This window comes from Gracilinanus agilis, chromosome 3 (genome assembly GCF_016433145.1).
Source record: "Gracilinanus agilis isolate LMUSP501 chromosome 3, AgileGrace, whole genome shotgun sequence".
Lineage (NCBI taxonomy): Eukaryota > Metazoa > Chordata > Mammalia > Didelphimorphia > Didelphidae > Gracilinanus > Gracilinanus agilis.
In genome coordinates, this window is record NC_058132.1 from 116,049,721 (window position 1) to 116,067,297 (window position 17,577).

Consider the following 17,577-nt stretch of genomic DNA (forward strand, 5'->3'; position numbering starts at 1 on the left):
CAATCATAACAGAGTGTGTCATAGGAAGAGGACTTGGATTTACATAATCACTTTGCTTCTCTGGGCTTCAGTAAAGTATATGAGGTCTGGCTTCTAGATTTAAAGCAGAGACTATAGGACTACCTACTGGAGGTGTTGTAGTGGGGAATTCTTTCTTCAGATGGCATGGACTAGACGAGGTCCCTTACCACTCTGAGATTTTGTGATTTTAGTTTTCTATAATATCCTGGAATTTATTGTAAATAGTCTGGATGGTGACTAAACCAGTTGGTTCTCTACCAAGAATGCCTGTTCCATTTTTCATCTTCAGTGTCCTAATATAAAGCTATTGTGCTATATTTTAGCAACAAGCTAGTATTATATGAATTTGTTTTTTATTAATGCTCATTAATCTTTTAGTGAAGAAACTGTGGTAAAATAGAGAGTTTGCCTTGCACCCAAAAGGAACTAGGTTCAAGACTCACCTCTGACATGTACTGGTTGTATGACTGTAGGGAAAGTTGCCTAATCAATCCCCTGGTGTTCCAGGCAACCATTTAAGATTACTTAGAGAAGGTTCCAATGCCTGTTGAAGGAAATTTATTCATCCATAAGTTCTCTATATTTATGAAATCACAGATCCAGTCCCTATCACTATTTCTTCATATGAATGTGAAGAGCTTAACATTACCTCAACCTCTATAATTTTACTGTGGAGGGTTAACAAAGAAAATTCAGAGAATGAGGTCACTAAAAAAAAGTGAAACCTAAATTAACTACTCTTTTAAGTGTGACTTGTCTGCAGTCCATTCAAATAGCCAGATCTCAATTATCTGCTCTAATGGAGTGGAGCTTCAACCCAAGTAATCCAGACAGCAATTATTCTCTATTTTGCTTAGACTGTGCTTTTGAATTTATATTTAAGTAGGGTGTGTCTGTTGTTCAGAGATTCACAACATGAAACTAAATAATGAACCCAGACTCAAGAGAGGTAGAGAAACTTCTTGGCTTCCCCATTCTGTCCCCTGTTCAACTTTTACCTTGGTCCCCACTTGGACTTGATAATGAATAACATGAGTTTACAGACAGATGCAAAGTGCCTGTTTAAAGCTGAGTTAGCCTGTTTCTACAAGGTGAATGATTCATACCTTCCCTGAAAATGAGCAAAAGGGTTGATTAAAGCATTTTTTTTTTTGCTTCTTGGTCTAAAAGTTCTTCTACAGAAAACTATGGTTTCTTTTTACATCAATAAAAGACTAAATGAAGCCAATCAATCAACAAATATTTACTTGTGAGAAAAGAACCTTGGAGTTGGAGAAAGCCTCAGAGGCTATGTAATCTAACACAGATCCTCAAAAAACTTCTCTTCCTCTACAACTGATGGACCACAAAATGGTTATTCAGCCTCTTCCTTAATACAACAGTTAAGGGAGAACTCATCAACTCATGAGACAACCCATTCTCTTTGGGAAAGCTCCAACTGTTAAGAAGTTCCTCTTTTTAACAAGCCTAAACTTGCCCTTTGCAACTTCCACTGATTGCTGTTAGTTGTGCCTTTTGGGGCCTAGAAAACAGATGTCTCTGCTATGTAACCCCCTTTCGAAAACTTGAAGGATGTTATCAAGTCTCCATAGAGTCTTCTCTTGTCCAAGAGAAGATCAAACATGATAATATTTTCAAAAAAGAAAAAAAATGCTCAGCATCTGACACAGAGTATATAAATGCCTATTCCCAAACCTGTTCCAGATTAAATGTTCTTAATTTTTTTATTCCTTCCTGACAGGGAATGAACTCCAAGCATTTATTGATTGCCATTCTCTGGAAACTCTTTAGAATATTAACATCCTTCTTAAATGTGATACTAAGACCTGAACACGGTGGCCAAGAGGCAATCTAACCAAGACATAGTACAACAGGAATATCATCTCTCTAGTGCTGGATACTATGCCCATTCTGTGTGCCTTAGCTGTTATAGCTGCCATTTCAAACTGGTGACTTATAGAAGACTTTTGGTCCACTAAAACCCTATAATTTTCCCACACAAATTAGTATACTTTTATTTATAAACACTTCCCCACCTCATTACTTGGAAGACTGATTTTTTTTAAACCCTTACCTTCCATCTTGGAGTCAATACTGTGTATTGGCTTCAAGGCAGAAGAGTGGTAAGGGTAGGCAATGGGGGTCAAGTGACTTGCCCAAGGTCACACGGCTGGGCAATGTCTGAGGTCATATTTGAACCTAGGACCTCCCGTCTGTAGGCCTGGTTCTCAGTACACTGAGCTACCCAGCTGCCCCCTTGGGAAACTGATTTTTGAACCCAAGTGACAAAACTATATTCCTTTGACATTTCATATTCATTTATTCAATGTCTTTATTCAATGTCTATTATATGGTGGTCACTGAGTTAGGAATTGGGTATACAAAGATAAAATGAAGCTGTCCCTGCCTTGAAATAATTAAATTGTTGGGAGATTGTGGGGAAGAGAAAATAGCACAAACACAAATAAGTACATGCAAAATATATCCGAAGTAAAGTAAAATACCAGGGAGTGGAACATTATCAATTTTAGGCAACAGGACAGATTTCAAATTGAATGGGACACTTGAATAAATCCTTGAAAGAACGTAGAGTTCTTTAAAAATGGAGCTCAGTATGGGGACAGCTGGGTAGGTAGCTCAGTGGATTGAGAGCCAGGCCTAGAGACGGGAGGTCCTAGGTTCAAATCTGGCCTCAGACACTTCCCAGCTGTGTGACCCTGGGCAAGTCACTTGACCCCCATTGCCTACCCTTACCACTCTTCCACCTATAAGTCAATATACAGAAGTTAAAGGGTTTAAAATTTTTAAAAAATCTATAAAAAAAATGGAGCTCAGTAAAGAATACATTATACCAATAAGACATTTCAAAGGATGGAGATGGGAGATGGAATGGTATATACAGAAAATGTCTTCTTAGCTAGATTAAACATTTGATCAACTCCCAATTGATCATTTTCTTTCAGTCCTCTCTAGTTCGAAGAAATGAATTAAGAATTGAGTAGCCCTCTTGTCAGACCATTGTTAGTCATCACAATCTCATCAACCCCAAATAGCAATTTGATCTTTTCTTTAACCCTCCTGTTTTATCCAAATGTAGCTTTAAAAAAAAAAAAGTAAAACCTATAACAACTTTTTGTTCTTTCACGTTCTTCCCCAACCTAGGTAGTTCTGAACTTTAGCAACTCTGCCAATATCCTCACAGGACAATTCCCTTACTTTTTTTTATACATTCTTCATTACTTTTTCAAATATGCCTTTTTAAATAAATTGGCTGACAAGTTCTCTGTTTACTCCTTAGCTGTAACATTAAATGACTCTCCTTTTTTTCCCTCTATGTTAAAATGTTTCCATTCACATCATTTCAGAATTATATTTTTGACTGCTTTTGATCTCTCTCATGTAATAACACTTTAAAATATTAGTGCACAATAGGTTGCTATCCTTCCTCTTAGTACTTTTAAATCTGCTCTTCTGATAGCTTGGGTGAATGTTAAATCACCCCCTACTTTCCTCTCTTACTTTATCATAAATTCTAAGATGGAATGGTCACTTGCACCTACATTTTCCATAATTTCCACCCCAACAACTAGCTATTTCTTTTGGGCAAGAATGAGATTCAGAAAGGAATTTTTCCTTGTTCCTTCTTCCACTATTTGAAGGATGAAATTATCACTAAGAAAAGTCAAACATTTACTAGATGCTCTGCTTTGGCTAGAAAGCTCTCACTGATGTTCACATAACTGAAATCATCTATTATTACTATATCATGTATCTGTTGTTCACACCCTTTATCTAATTCTTCTGTCCAGCATGTCTCAATGACCACATTGCTTCTGCTTTTGTTATCTTTACCAAAACTCCTTACCCATCTCACATAACCCTTCCCTGCTTCTGGGTTTCCTAATATGTAATGCTATTCTGTCTCCATCCCATTTTTACTCATTTTTCTTATGAATAATATATAATCTTCTAGTCAAATTCATATTATGGGTCACATCTTTCTAACACTTATCAGTTCAAATTTTCCTCCTTGTATTAAGATTTCTACTTCATCTTCTTTGCTACCCATACCTCATATGTTTGTGTATAGATGCCTAAGGGCATAGTTTTATTACTAATAATTCCTCTTTGGGATTTTTGTCTCCCCTAAACTTCTGGGTGTCTCTACTGCAATTCTTGTCCCTATGCAGAACATTCTTTAACTCTAAGGGATTCAAGAAAATTCAATTATTGCTCCACTCAGGGAGATCAGGTACACCCCAAAGATAACTATAAATTCAAGATAATACATTATAAAATGTGTGATTTTTAAATTATCTCATCTTCACTTATATAGTTCTATAGTATCCTAATATATAAGGTATAGGTATAATTATATTTATGCATGCATGTACATATAAACATGTATATGTGCATCTATGAATATTATATCCTCCCAGAAAAATGGAAATTTCTTAAGGGGAATGATTATTTCTGCTTTGTCTTTGTACCTCGAGTACTTAACACCAAACCTTGTACATTGTAGGAGATTAACATGTGTTTATAGATCTAAATAAAATGAAAGTAAAATTTTTACCTCAATCAAAATGCAGCTAACCCACCTTTGTATAATTAAAGTTACATCAGATTTAAGGATGGATTCAAAGAGTGTTTTACTATATAACCTGCAGTCAGTCCTTAATTTTGACTTTGTAAAGTTCACAATGTGTTGTAATGGTCGAAATATCTTTTAGATGATCTATAAAAAGTAAAGTACTATAGGGTTACTTACAGGACTGTTAGATTTTTAAATAGATCTTAGTCTGGCATGCACGTACTCATGAACCCAGGCAAGGGGCATTGTACTTTGCCTTATGACATGTGATGCTGTTTTCAACTCAAAGCATTGAACTTCTGCAACTGAACCTCTTAAACCTGATACAGCTCTGTCCTTTCGGGCAGAACAGAGCCCAGAGGTTCAGAAACATACACGTGAGGGCCAGCTCTGGAGAACCATTCTCAATCCATTTTGAGAGAAGTTGTTTAGAGAACAGCTGCTATCAGCTCTGTCCTTTTCCTGGGGCCGATAATAGAGTTCCTGAATCCTTGGAAGGGCTCATCTCAGAGTTGACTACTCCCAATTAATTTCTAGAGAGCCAAGAAAAACTTTAACTGGGAGCAGGTGGGTGGCTCAATGGATTGAGAGCCAGGCCCAGAAATGGGGAGGTCCTGGGTTCAAATCTGACCTCAGAAACTTCCCAGCTGTGTGATCCTGGGCAAGTCACTTAACTCCCATCGCCTAACCCTTACCACTCTTCTGCCTTAGAACCAAAACCCAGTATTGATTCTAAGATGGAAGGTAAGGGTTTAAAAGAAGAACTTTAACCTAAAATAGTGAAGGAATCTAAGGAGATAACCATCATAAAGTGACACTACAGATCTATTGTTATGGCAAAAGATTTGAGTGCAGCTATATGAAACTTTAATGTACAATCAAAATTTTGGATTCTTAAAGAATTTTTCATATTCTACAAATAGACCATTTGGGTAGGGGAAAGAGGAATCAGAAAACCTGAATTTGAATCCTGATTTTTTGTCACTTATCCCATTTGAACTTGAGTAAGTCATTCCCACTCTCTGGACCTTAGTTTCCTCACAAAATGAGACTTGAATTACGTAGAATCTCATGGCTACCTGTTGCAAATCCTTTGAAACTATACTTTCTCTCATACCTCTTTGCTTCTAATCCCCACATAATCCCCTGTGCTAGTCTTTGAGCAGATAGATGAATGGAAAAGATAAAAAAAATATCTAAACTCAGTAAACTTCCAATGCTATTTAATCCAGTTCCCTCACTTTACAGATGAAACAAGTCATCAACAGAGGACAGGCCACCTTCAAGGCTATATAGCTAATTATTAGGCAAATGGATGATATAATGAATAAAGTACTAGACTTGGAGTCAGGAAGACTTGAATTCAAATCCTGTCTCCACCACTTACTAGTTAAGTGACCCTACATAATCCACTTGGCCTTTCTTAGTCTCTTTCCTATAAAATGGGGGTAATAGCATCTACCTCACAAAGTTGTTTTATAGATCAAATGAGCTGATAAATGCAAAAGGCTTCGTGAAGTGTCATGTTAGCTATATTGACAAAGCTGGGATTGCCAAAGAGTCCCCATCAAACTGCCTCCAAAAGAAACCTGAAAATTAAAATTAATTAAGGTCTCTTGACATTTGTCAGAGTTCATCTAAGAGAAGAGATTTGCCAAAATGATCCAATGTCAAAGGATTGCCTTGATGTTAATAGGGCCTTGGTAGATTGTCCCTGCCATCTGGTGGCCAGATTGGAGTAGTAGATGTTTATAAAGATGGATACTGCTGCATTTTTTATTAGGAGAATAATGTTATTTCCAACTCAAAATATATTTTTTCAGATGGTTCTTAATCCATATAACTTAAAGAAATCCACATATAGATCATCCTTCATATTAGATGTGCCTTCTCTCCTCAGAATATTACTTTATATACATTTTGTATTAACTTACAGATATATAAGACATATATGTACATATGTAATTATAAGTTAATAGTGTATATGATTTATTATAAAGCTATATGATTATTTTTTATGTATTAGATAATAAAGACATAATAATATGTAATACACAGATCATTCCATCCCCATAGAAGATAAATTAACAAGGCAGGGGCCATACCTCATACAGTGCCTGGCATACAGTAGGCACTTAATAAATGCTTGTTTAATCGAAAAGAATTGGTTAACATATTAAAAAGCATTTTTCATACCCTCAAGTGCTCTATCAATCTAACTTATTATCAGCACCTTTCTTCTAGTTGAAACCTCAATAAGGACTAGCATAGAAAGAAAACCAGGCTCTCTCCCAAGTAGAAAAAAATGACGGCTGCTTGTGTTAGTATTACTTACATTGATGATACTATGAGCAATGTGATAAAAAGTAACTAAAAGCCTTTCAGGCTCATAACCAGATATGAACACATTTCTCACCCCCAACCCATTTCTTTGATGTCTCTTGTTACCACCCAACCTGAAGAAAATTTAAAAAGATATAGAACTTAACCTTTATGATTCATTTTATCCCACTGACATGCCCGTGACGGGGCTTTGATTTGTTGATAGGGCTAACTGCTTTAGTGTCTGCAGAGTCAAAAGTAACACACCATTTTCTTTCTGGGCAGTGAGCCAGAGTTTTAGACTTTTCTGTTATCATCCTTTCCATCTTCCACATGAGCCCATAAAGATACAAAATAGAGCTGAATGACATTCTGTTTCCACAATGTTTTAGCCCCTGTAAGAGCCCTACCTGCCTTCCCCTTCCCTGGCACTAATCATCATTCCATTCTGAATTTAGAAATCAAGGAAGTAAAAGGGAAACACATTTCTCTGGGGGCACTAACTTTTTTAAACTTTAATTTAAAGTACTTGGCCTCTTATGAAGCTTGGGAGAAACCACTCAATATGGTGTTTTCCCTGTAACCTTCTATATGTTTTGTACTGTAGTGCTCTGAAAATTGTACATTCTACTATTTGAAAGGACAGACTATTTTTCATTCTTTGTTGGGCGGACAGTAGTTATGCAAGAAACAGAATAAATGAATATATGGTTCTAAGTCACTTTTAAGAAAAGAGAAAATGAACCAGATCAGAGAAAGGATGCTTAAGTAATTTAAAAACACAATAGAAGGCAACAATGTGACCTGACTGTCAACAAAGTGAATACAGTCTAAGATAAGACAGCATTAAGAGACATAGTGTGCAGATCAATGAAGACCATCAGCTGACTGAACTCCTTGCTGCTCAAACCAAATTTGGAAGATAATGTTCAATCTGAGTAGGATATTTTAAGAGACGTGTTTTCAATGTGAAACATTTGAGAAGAGAGAGACCAGATTTGTAAAGGATCTAGAAGCTGTGGCAAATGAATGTAACAACAGAACTGATAGACCTGAGCTAGTGGGAGTTTAAGGGAAAATGATGCTTTCTTCCAGTAAGTGATCCCTCAGTTTCCAGGTTCAGTTCTCTGGTAAGCCTTGCCTCCTTAGAGGAGGCTTGGCATAATCTTTGCCTCTAAAGAGAAGGCTCAGGCACTTTTGCATCATATTTGGTTCATTCCATCCCAATCCTAGTACCTGGGGCAGAAGCGGGGATGGTGGGGGGGAGAAATAATCATTTAGTACTTAATTTTTGTGCACTTCTAGGTTCTTCCCAGAAAGGCATAGAAAGTTACTCAATATGCAAAAGTAAATCAGATATAAGAGCGCTCTTTTATTTCCTTGACCCAAAAGAAATGGCTAAAATACAAAAGACCCATAAGTATGCACAAACAAAGCTCAACATATAATATGATAATCCACAATATGATACTCTCCTGGGATGTTGGCATTCAAATGTTAAAATATGGAATTCTTAGTGGGCCCAATGAATAGGCAATTGATCTTTACTTTTGCTCTGTACTTCCTGAACAACTTTCAAGGTCTATCTCTTCTGTCCAGCCATAATGTTATTTGAGCTAATCCTCCTGAGGGGTGGTCACTTCTTTAAGAAGAATGTCACTGCAGAAAATGCAGTCTGCAGCCAGACAACACCAAACAAGGAACCTAAGAGCTCTCACAAGTTTACCCCTTGTGATCACTCTAGCCACCTATGCTCAGGGAAAGAAACAAAACAGAAGAGGTTGATGGTTTCTTGAACACAGGCTCACTTAGCCACACTTGTGCTCAATGCCATATGGGACCTGTTAAGGAGGAGAAGGTGGGAGGAAAATGTTAGACAGGGTCTCTGCAGAATCCTCACAGGCTGGGCAGCTGGAAAGACCCATTCCTTGTGTATGTGCGTGTGCGTGTGTGTGTGTGTGTGTGTATGTGTGAGTGTGTATATATAAATATATATGTGTGTGTGTGTGTCTGTGTGTCTGTGTATACACACATACACACATACTCCTTCCATCTTAGAATCAATACTAAGGCAGAAGAGTGGTACGGGCTAGGCAAAAGGGGTCAAGTGACTTACTCAGGGTCACACATCTAGGAAGTATCTGAGGCCAGATTTGAACCTAGGACCTCCTGTCTCTAGGCCTGGCTCTCAACACACTGAGGCACTAGCTGTCCCACATTCCTTTTTAAGTCCCTTTTTTTCTGTCTCAGTGACAAATCCCCTTTCATGTAACCCTCTCCCCACTGCCAAACTGATAGCCAAAATTTTGTAGATTCATTTCGAAGTTCTTTAGTGTTGAGAATATGAGCACAGAATAGTTTTCATGTTACTTTTTGTCTATACTTCTTAGCATAGTGCCTGACTCATAATAGCCACTTAATACATGCCATGTGATTTTTTTCTTAAGGGCAACAAGCAATTGTTAGGCACCAAATATATTCCAGGCACTTTAAAACATCTCCATTGATCTTCACAACAACCCTGTGCTGTTATTATGCCCAATTCAAGTTAAGGAAACTGAGATAGGCAAAATGATGGACCCAGACTCATACAGTTAGTAAGTATCTAAAGTCAGATTTAAACTCATGCCTTCTTGCCTCCAGGTCCAGCATTCTATCCACTGTACTACCTAGCTGCGTTTAAAAAGTGTCATGGGAAGCTCAGGTCAGCTCAGATCTATGCATGGTCCCACATAGTATGTTCTAATCAGAGCATATTAGGGGATGGAGATTATCCTCATTATCTGAGGAATGGTTGCACAAACTGGTGAAGAGAAAACAAATTCTTCAAATATGTAACTGTTAAAGGAGGAACTAAGCTTAAAAAATTATTCCAGAAGATAGAACCATAATCAGTTTTAGGTTAACTTACAGGGAAGATTTCAGTTTGGTACAAAGAACTTCCTGCTAATGAGATATGTTGAAAAATGGCATTGGTTGCCTTGTGAGGTTGCAAGTTCCCTAACATTGGAAGACATTAAATCACAAAAATCTCAGGACATGTAGGGATCTCAGAGACAAACCAATCCAACTAATACCTATAAACGTTTCTCTCCTCTTAAATGCTCCAAATTGTCAACATGCTTATGAAAATATGGTTTGAACATCAAGAAATACAGCATGATGATGGCCTCTGTTGCTGTGGATATCATCCTTTTCCTAAAGCTGCATCTACGAGATTCCTCTCTACAACACTTATTCAACCTCTGCTTGAAGACTTTTAATAAGGAGCTTCTACTTCCTAAGATAAAATATTCCACTTTAAAATAACTATAATTTTTAAGAATTCTTAGGCAATACAACCAGTATGCAACTCATTTCAGAGACTTATATGGTCTTTACAATTCCCCAAGTAATACCCAGGGCAGGACTAGTTGGACACAAATAAGTTTGTTGCACAACATGATATTCCCCTCAGAGTATCACACTATCTTTTGTAGACCCTACTTTTTACCACTTAATTCTCCTTCAGCCACAGCTTGTGTTACCATCTTTCACTAAAGTTTAGAATCACAAAAATCACTGAATTTTAAAACTAAAACTCACAGGATATCTAGTTTAAACTGCATGTGAAAAAAATTTCATTATTACATACTGAATCAGATAATATGCAGCCTTTGTCCTAATTTATTCTAAATGTATTTATCAATGTACACATCATCTCCCCCCACTAATAGACTATAAACTCCTCAAGAGCAAAAAATGTTTTAATTTTGTTTTAATATGCCTGAGAAAGGCCAGAGCTGGAGCTGGCTCTTTGGGTCAAGCCAGGTGTTTCTCTTCTTTCCTAATGACCCAATGGGCTATTCAGAGACTTGGAGCCCCCAAAGTCTTAACAGTCTGAGGATGGAGTCCTGGAGTCATCTACTCCAACTCCTCCTTTCCAGAGAGGAAGCTAAAGTTCCAAGAGGGACAAGGGCTTCTCCTAGCTGGTTTAACTCCAGAAAGAGTCTGGACCCACCAAAACCAGTACCATCTAACAGGAAGGATAGACTTGGGAAAGGGAAAAGTCCTCAAAACTTGTTTTAATGCCTGTATCAGATGATACATCCCATCCATGGCATCAGCTGGGCCAACCAGAAGCAGATAATACTGGCAGTATTACAATTCCAAAATAAGGAGCCCGAGTTAAGGACTCAAAGATCATTGAGCAGTGAGCATGTTCAAGGGCTGTCCTGGGGTCCTGTGGGTGGTGGGGGGATGAGGTGACCCATACCTTGCTGGCAATACAGTATTAGAAACATTTCACTGTGTGACAGTTGTGCTTGAGCCCCTCAGAAAGAAGCAAGCTTTTGGTGTCCCAGATGAGCAAGATCAGGAAATCCTTCCCTGTAATCTTAGAGGGCTTCCTGTGGCATCCTTACTATGCTGATAAGCCACAATGTGCCTATCCTGGTGTTTGATGTGGGCAGTCACATCTGCTCTCTACTGGCCACAGTGGACATGTAGGTTGCTCTGGCCACCAAGTTGGGCAAGATTTGTAGCCTCAAATCCATAGAGGTCTTTTGAGATGTTAACTCTGAAGGAGACATAGCCCTTTACCACACCTCTAACCCTAGCAGTAATTGCAGAGAGTGCCTTGATGAACACTGGAAAAATGCTCCCTGACTTAGAGTCAACTCTGTCATTTGCTTCACTCTTATCTCTTCTCCCTGGACTTCTTGGATCTCACTCAAATGATGCCTGGGAACAATCTATCTCTTCCAAACTCATTCTTCCACCTCAGAGAGGACTACTGGCTCTGGCTGGCCAGGATTCCTCCCATTTGGTCCTGGTAACCTTTTTCTTTTTTTTTTTTTTTTTAAACCCTTAACTTTTGTGTATTGGCTCCTTGGTGGAAGAGTGGTAAGGGTGGGCAATGGGGGTCAAGTGACTTGCCCAGGGTCACACAGCTGGGAAGTGTCTAAGGCTGGATTTGAACCTAGGAACCTCCTGTCTCTAGGCCTGGCTCTCAATCCACTGAGCTACTCAGCTGCTCCTCCTCCCCTCCCCCCCCCCCCCCCGTAATCTTTGATAAAATGGTAACCATCTCTTAGAAAGTGGACAACCTTGGCATGCCCTATCTCCTGGCATTTTACCCCAAGTCACAGGCGGGAACTGTGGCCTCCAAATATGCCACATCCTGATCTCTACTTTGGTTCAAGGTGTCTGATACATCAGACTGGTGAAGTGTGAGAGGTCCAAGTACATCTACTTCTTGACAGACAAACTGCTCCTGATTTTGGTTGGTAAGCAAAAGTTCATGGACTCCACCTTCCTTCTTTCGTGAAAGTCTGACAGATATACCATTTGCTTAGTGGTCAGGTAAGTCATATTTAGAAAGAGCCCTTAATGAAGTCTATCTGTATCCAGTGAAATTTCTCCAACCTCAGCATGGGGTTAAGCATGACCAATGAGAGGAAGACAGGGGAGAACCCCTATCCTACCACCAACCTTCAGAAAAGGAAGCTCCTCATGAGTGGGAGGATCCAGTCTCTTCCTAGCAGGAAGTCCCTGTTTGAGGTAATCAATAGGGGCTTCCCAAGCACAGAGCCTCAGACCTAATCCCATGCAGCTCAGCAAGCTGAAGGTGTCCCCCACCCAATGCTACTGCCTCTGTGGAAAGGCTAGAAGCCGTGATCAGCCTCCAGTTCCCCTCAGCCCTAGCATCAAGCCAACCTCACTGAGGATCCAGTGCCACCTAATACAGGATCTCCTGAACCTCCCTCGGGGCAAAGTATCTAGGAATGAAAAGGAAGAGTGTCTTTTGTGGGGGGATGCTGAAGAGGCTGTCTGGGAGCTTCATGGACCTCCAACAGTTCCTCTCAGAGCTCATAGATCTTCTGCATGGGGAGAAACAGCCACTGCCCTCCACTGGTTACCCAATGTCTCAAGATACATTTTTTCTTCTATCATGTACCAGAAGCGTCCCTAACTAGAATGTGGTTAACAGAAAAGTGGGTCTTCTCTGTGATAGCAAGGTGTGCCTCCAGAGAGTCTAGCAGGAGCTGGACCTTTGTCTGGTGGAGATGCAGCACCATTCTCTGTGGATCCTCCTTTCTGTTGATAGCTAGTTTCAGCCTACTTATGTCAGCCAAACAGGAGATCACCATCTGTGATGGCATCAGGGGCATTGGTCCTCCATCCATTGATTCAGCATTCCCCCTCCACTATTTCCCATAGGAGGCAGCTAAGATCCAGTGTATAGAGTACTGGTCCTAGAGTCATAAATAACTGAGTTCTAATCACACACCTAAGACACTAGTTGTGTGACACTGGGCAAAATACCACCTCTGTTGCCTCAGTTTCCTCAATTACAAAATGGGGGTAATAACAGAACCTTCTTTGCAGGGCTATTATAAAAAGCAAAGTAAAATACTTGCCATAGGCCTGACACATAATAAATGCTCTATATTCAATTCCCTTCTTCAAGCAAAGAGTAGCTGACTATTTCTCAGGTTTAGTATGGGAAGAAGCAAAGTACCCTTTCATATAAAAGTTACTCCTAAGTTCTATTCCAACTCTCACATCCTGTGATTCCTGCCTGCTTCCCTACACATGCTATTGACTCCTTTCATCTTTCTTTTAATGTCATTTCTGGAAAAATCAAAAAGAAAAAAAAATAACTTCTCCAGACTGAAATCTTCCTTATGACAAAAAAAAAAACATAATTTATAAAAAAAAAAAGAAAGAAAGAAGGAAAGAAAGAAAGAAAGAAAGAAAGAAAATATGTTTTAATCCATTTGAGAAAGTATACTATATTTTCCCATGTGTTCCCTGTCTCTCGTTTATGAGGAAATAAGTGTTCCATTATCAGTTCTCCACGACTATAATTTTTCTTTGTTTTATAGTTATTCAATCATATCTGACTCTTCTTGATCCCATCTGGGGTTTTCTTTGCAAAGATACTGAAGTGGCTCACTATTTCCTTCTCCAACTCATTTTACAGATGAGAAGATTAAGGAAGACAGGGTTAAACGACTTGCCCCGGTCTGAGGCTGTGTCTAAAAACAAATTTGAACTCTGATTGCCCTGACTTCAGACTTGGTGCCTAGTTCACCCATTGTTTGCTTTAGAGATATTTTTGTAGATGCTCTTTTTCCTTTATAATAAAGTCATTTTGTCTCCATCTCTGAAATAAAACTTGCTTTTTGACAAAAAAAAAAAAAATAACACCTCTTAAGCAAGATTATCCAATTCAATGACAAATATATTGTCCCAATAGACTGCCACCTCTCTGCTAGGAGGGAGGAGACATTTTATCATTTCTTTTCTGGAACTTTCACTGATTTTTCAGTTACTCAAAGTATAATTTACTTTTAATCCTCTTTTAATTACATTGTTAGTCATTATTTAAAGTACTTTTAAATTCAACTAATTTCCTTTTGTTTCAGTTCTTAACATATTTTCAAAGATTCATCTAAATCGTTTATGTTTGTCATTTCTTACAATAGAATACTATTGGATTACACTAATATATTATATTTTCTTTAGTCATTCTCCTATCAGCGTCAGCTTTTCTGCTTCTGGTTCTTTGTTACCACAATAAATACATTTATGACTATTTGGGGCATTTTTTGACCTTTGTGTTTTCTTCTCTACATTTTTTAATTTATTTTTTCCCACTAACAAAAAATCTATTTTCTCTATCTCATACTTCTTAATACTCATTAAAGGAGAAAATAAGAAAAACAAAATCCTGGCAACAAATATGGATCTTCCAGCCCTTCCCATATCTAACAATCTAAGTCCATCTCTTCTATATCAAGAAATGGGTAGAATGATTCATCATGGGCTTCTGGAATCATGATTCATAATTTCATCAAAGTTCTTAAGATTTTCAATTTTTTGAAACACTGTTGTTAGTGTATGAGTTGCTCTCCTGGCTATTCCTACTTCCTACTGCCTCCAAGATTCTTTGAAAATATTTATTCCCTTTGTCATTTCTTACAGCACAGTGGTACTCCATTATATTCACAAATCACAACTTGTTCGCCTATTCCCCAACCAATGGACATACTTTTAGTTTCCAGTTCTTTGCCACTATTCCTACTCCCCACACACACATGCACTGTTGTAATTGTTGTCTATTCAAAGGATGCTTTTCCTCTTTCTTTGGTATCTTTGGGAGTAAAGACATAGTAATATTATTTCTAGGTCAAGATTATGCATGATTTGGTAACAAATTGGTCTATCCCGGAATGGATAGACCAATTCATAATTCTACCAACATTATATTAATATACATGTTTTCCCACAGCCTTTGCAACATTTCATTTTCTGGAGTTGTTTTTTTTTTGGGGGGGGGAAGGTGGGGAAGGCTAACTTTGGCATTTGATGAGTAATTGCTGTAATTTGCATTTCTCAAGTTATTGATGATTCAGAGCAGTTTTTTTACATGTACATTGATAGCTTAGATTTCTACCTTTGAAAACTATTTATATCTTTTGATCAGCTATCAATTGAACAATTAGAATATTCTTATAAATTTAAATCACTTTCATAAATATCTTGGAAATGAAATCCTTATAGAGAAAAGATAAGGGAAATTAACTCAAATAATTGAGGTGTACAAGTAGAAATCTATACAAACAAGGAAGAAGAGGTGGAGGGGAACAATTGACATGAATCACACTCAGCTGAACAGGTCAAAGGGGAGAAGAATACATATATATATAATTAGAGTTTATTCATTTAGGGGGAGACATAATTAGACAGATGTGTGATTTAGGGAAATTACTTTGGAAACTATGTAGAGCAAAAATTGAAGGAGGAAACCAAATTCAAAGACTATTTAAGAAATTGTTTTAAAAGTCTAGGGAAAAGATGATAAGAGATTGAAAAGAAATTGTTTTAAAAGTCTAGGGCAAAGGTGATAAGAGCTTGAACTAAAATAGTGGCTATGTGGATAGCAAGAACATAATACATTGGGAAAGTTTGTTGTAAAGGTAAAAATTACAATATTTGAAAACTAAATGGATATGTGCATGAAGAAGAATGAAGAGTCATGGATAAGACTGAGGTTTTTCAACTTGGGTCAATGAAAAGCTGGTGATGCCTTAATTAGAAATAAGGAGATCAGGAATTGAGGAAGATTTAGGAGAAGATAATGAGCTTGATATTCATCAGGGATTCATATATAAATCTGAAAAATATACAATAAAAGTTTACCTTCACATATTTTACTTCATCAGGGAGCAGGAGCCCCAGCAAGAACCTCAGTCTAGCCAAGTGGTGCTTGGGATGAAAGATTCAATCAGGGTCAAACTACAGCTATCCAAGAGGTTCTCATGGTCCAATCCTGTGAGAGGGAGCTCCTGGAGAAAAATATAGCTAAGAATATGGTACAATGGAAAGAACACTAGGTTTGATGTTCACGCCTGCTTGTGAGAAAAAAAGATGTGTACAAGAGGTTAGTACTTTGTCCACTAGACTGCTTTATGGCCTTTCTCTGCTGTGCCCCATCTCTACAACACAAAGTCTCACTCTAACACTGGAATTCACCTCTAGAAAGAACCCCATAATTGGCTCCTTGCAGACTTGCCATTTAAGAAGGCCAATTAGACCAACATTCTTCTCCAAGCTAGCTTTCCTTTAGCTGCCTTACTTTTCCCTTTAGTAGGTTCAAATCTTTTTCTTGAGGTTAGAGTCTGTCTTTATACTTGTATTTGTATTCTCAGCAACACTTAGCATAATGCTTGGCAAACATTAACCTCTTAATAAGTACTAGTTGGTTGATTAATAGAAGCCTCTTGCAATGATTTTGTGAAGTGGACAATGTAAATAATTCCCATTTCACAAATGAGGAACAGGTAAAGCTTAGGGAAACTAGAAGATTACTGCATATGTCACTGACAATAAATGGTAGATATAAGCTTTTTTAAAAAAAACTTTACCTTCTTTCTGTCTTGAAATTGATACTAAGTAAGGGGTAGGCAGGGATTAAATGGCTTGCCCAGGGTCACACAGCTAGGCAGCTGAGGCCAAATTTGAACCCAGGATCTCCTGTCTCCAGGCCTGGGTGCATATCCACTGAGCCTCCTAACTGTCCCTAAATATAAAATTTGAACCCCATCCCATTTTTTTGGTATCAAATCTTTCCACCATACCATTGGGGTCAAACTCAAACAATAAGAGGCCACCAAACCAAATAAGGATCCCCATAAGCTTGATACTGACTTAGGGGAAAAAACATGCATTCATATTCTCTATGGTTTATAACATTTTTATTTTGTTAAATACTGCCCAATTACATTTTTTTTAAACCCTTACCTTCCATCTTGGAGTCAATGCTGTGTATTGGCTCCAAGGCAGAAGAGTAGTAAGGGTAGGCAATGGGGGTTATAAATATGAAAAATAATTATGACTGAGATAAATATATAAATTAGTATTTTAATTAAAGCCATGCTGATAGATAAAGTCATTAGACCACCCGCTTGTAAGAATTCAAAACTGCCACCTCCATTTTGTTACCTCTCATCTCTCCCCGAGCCTGCTAGCCAAGAGGCCACTCCCCCCAAACCCAGGAGATTTAAACTGTTCTGTGTGGAGACGTAGGCATCCCCACACCAAAAGAACCAGAAACGGAAACCCGTTGGACCACGGGAAATGTAGTTTGATAA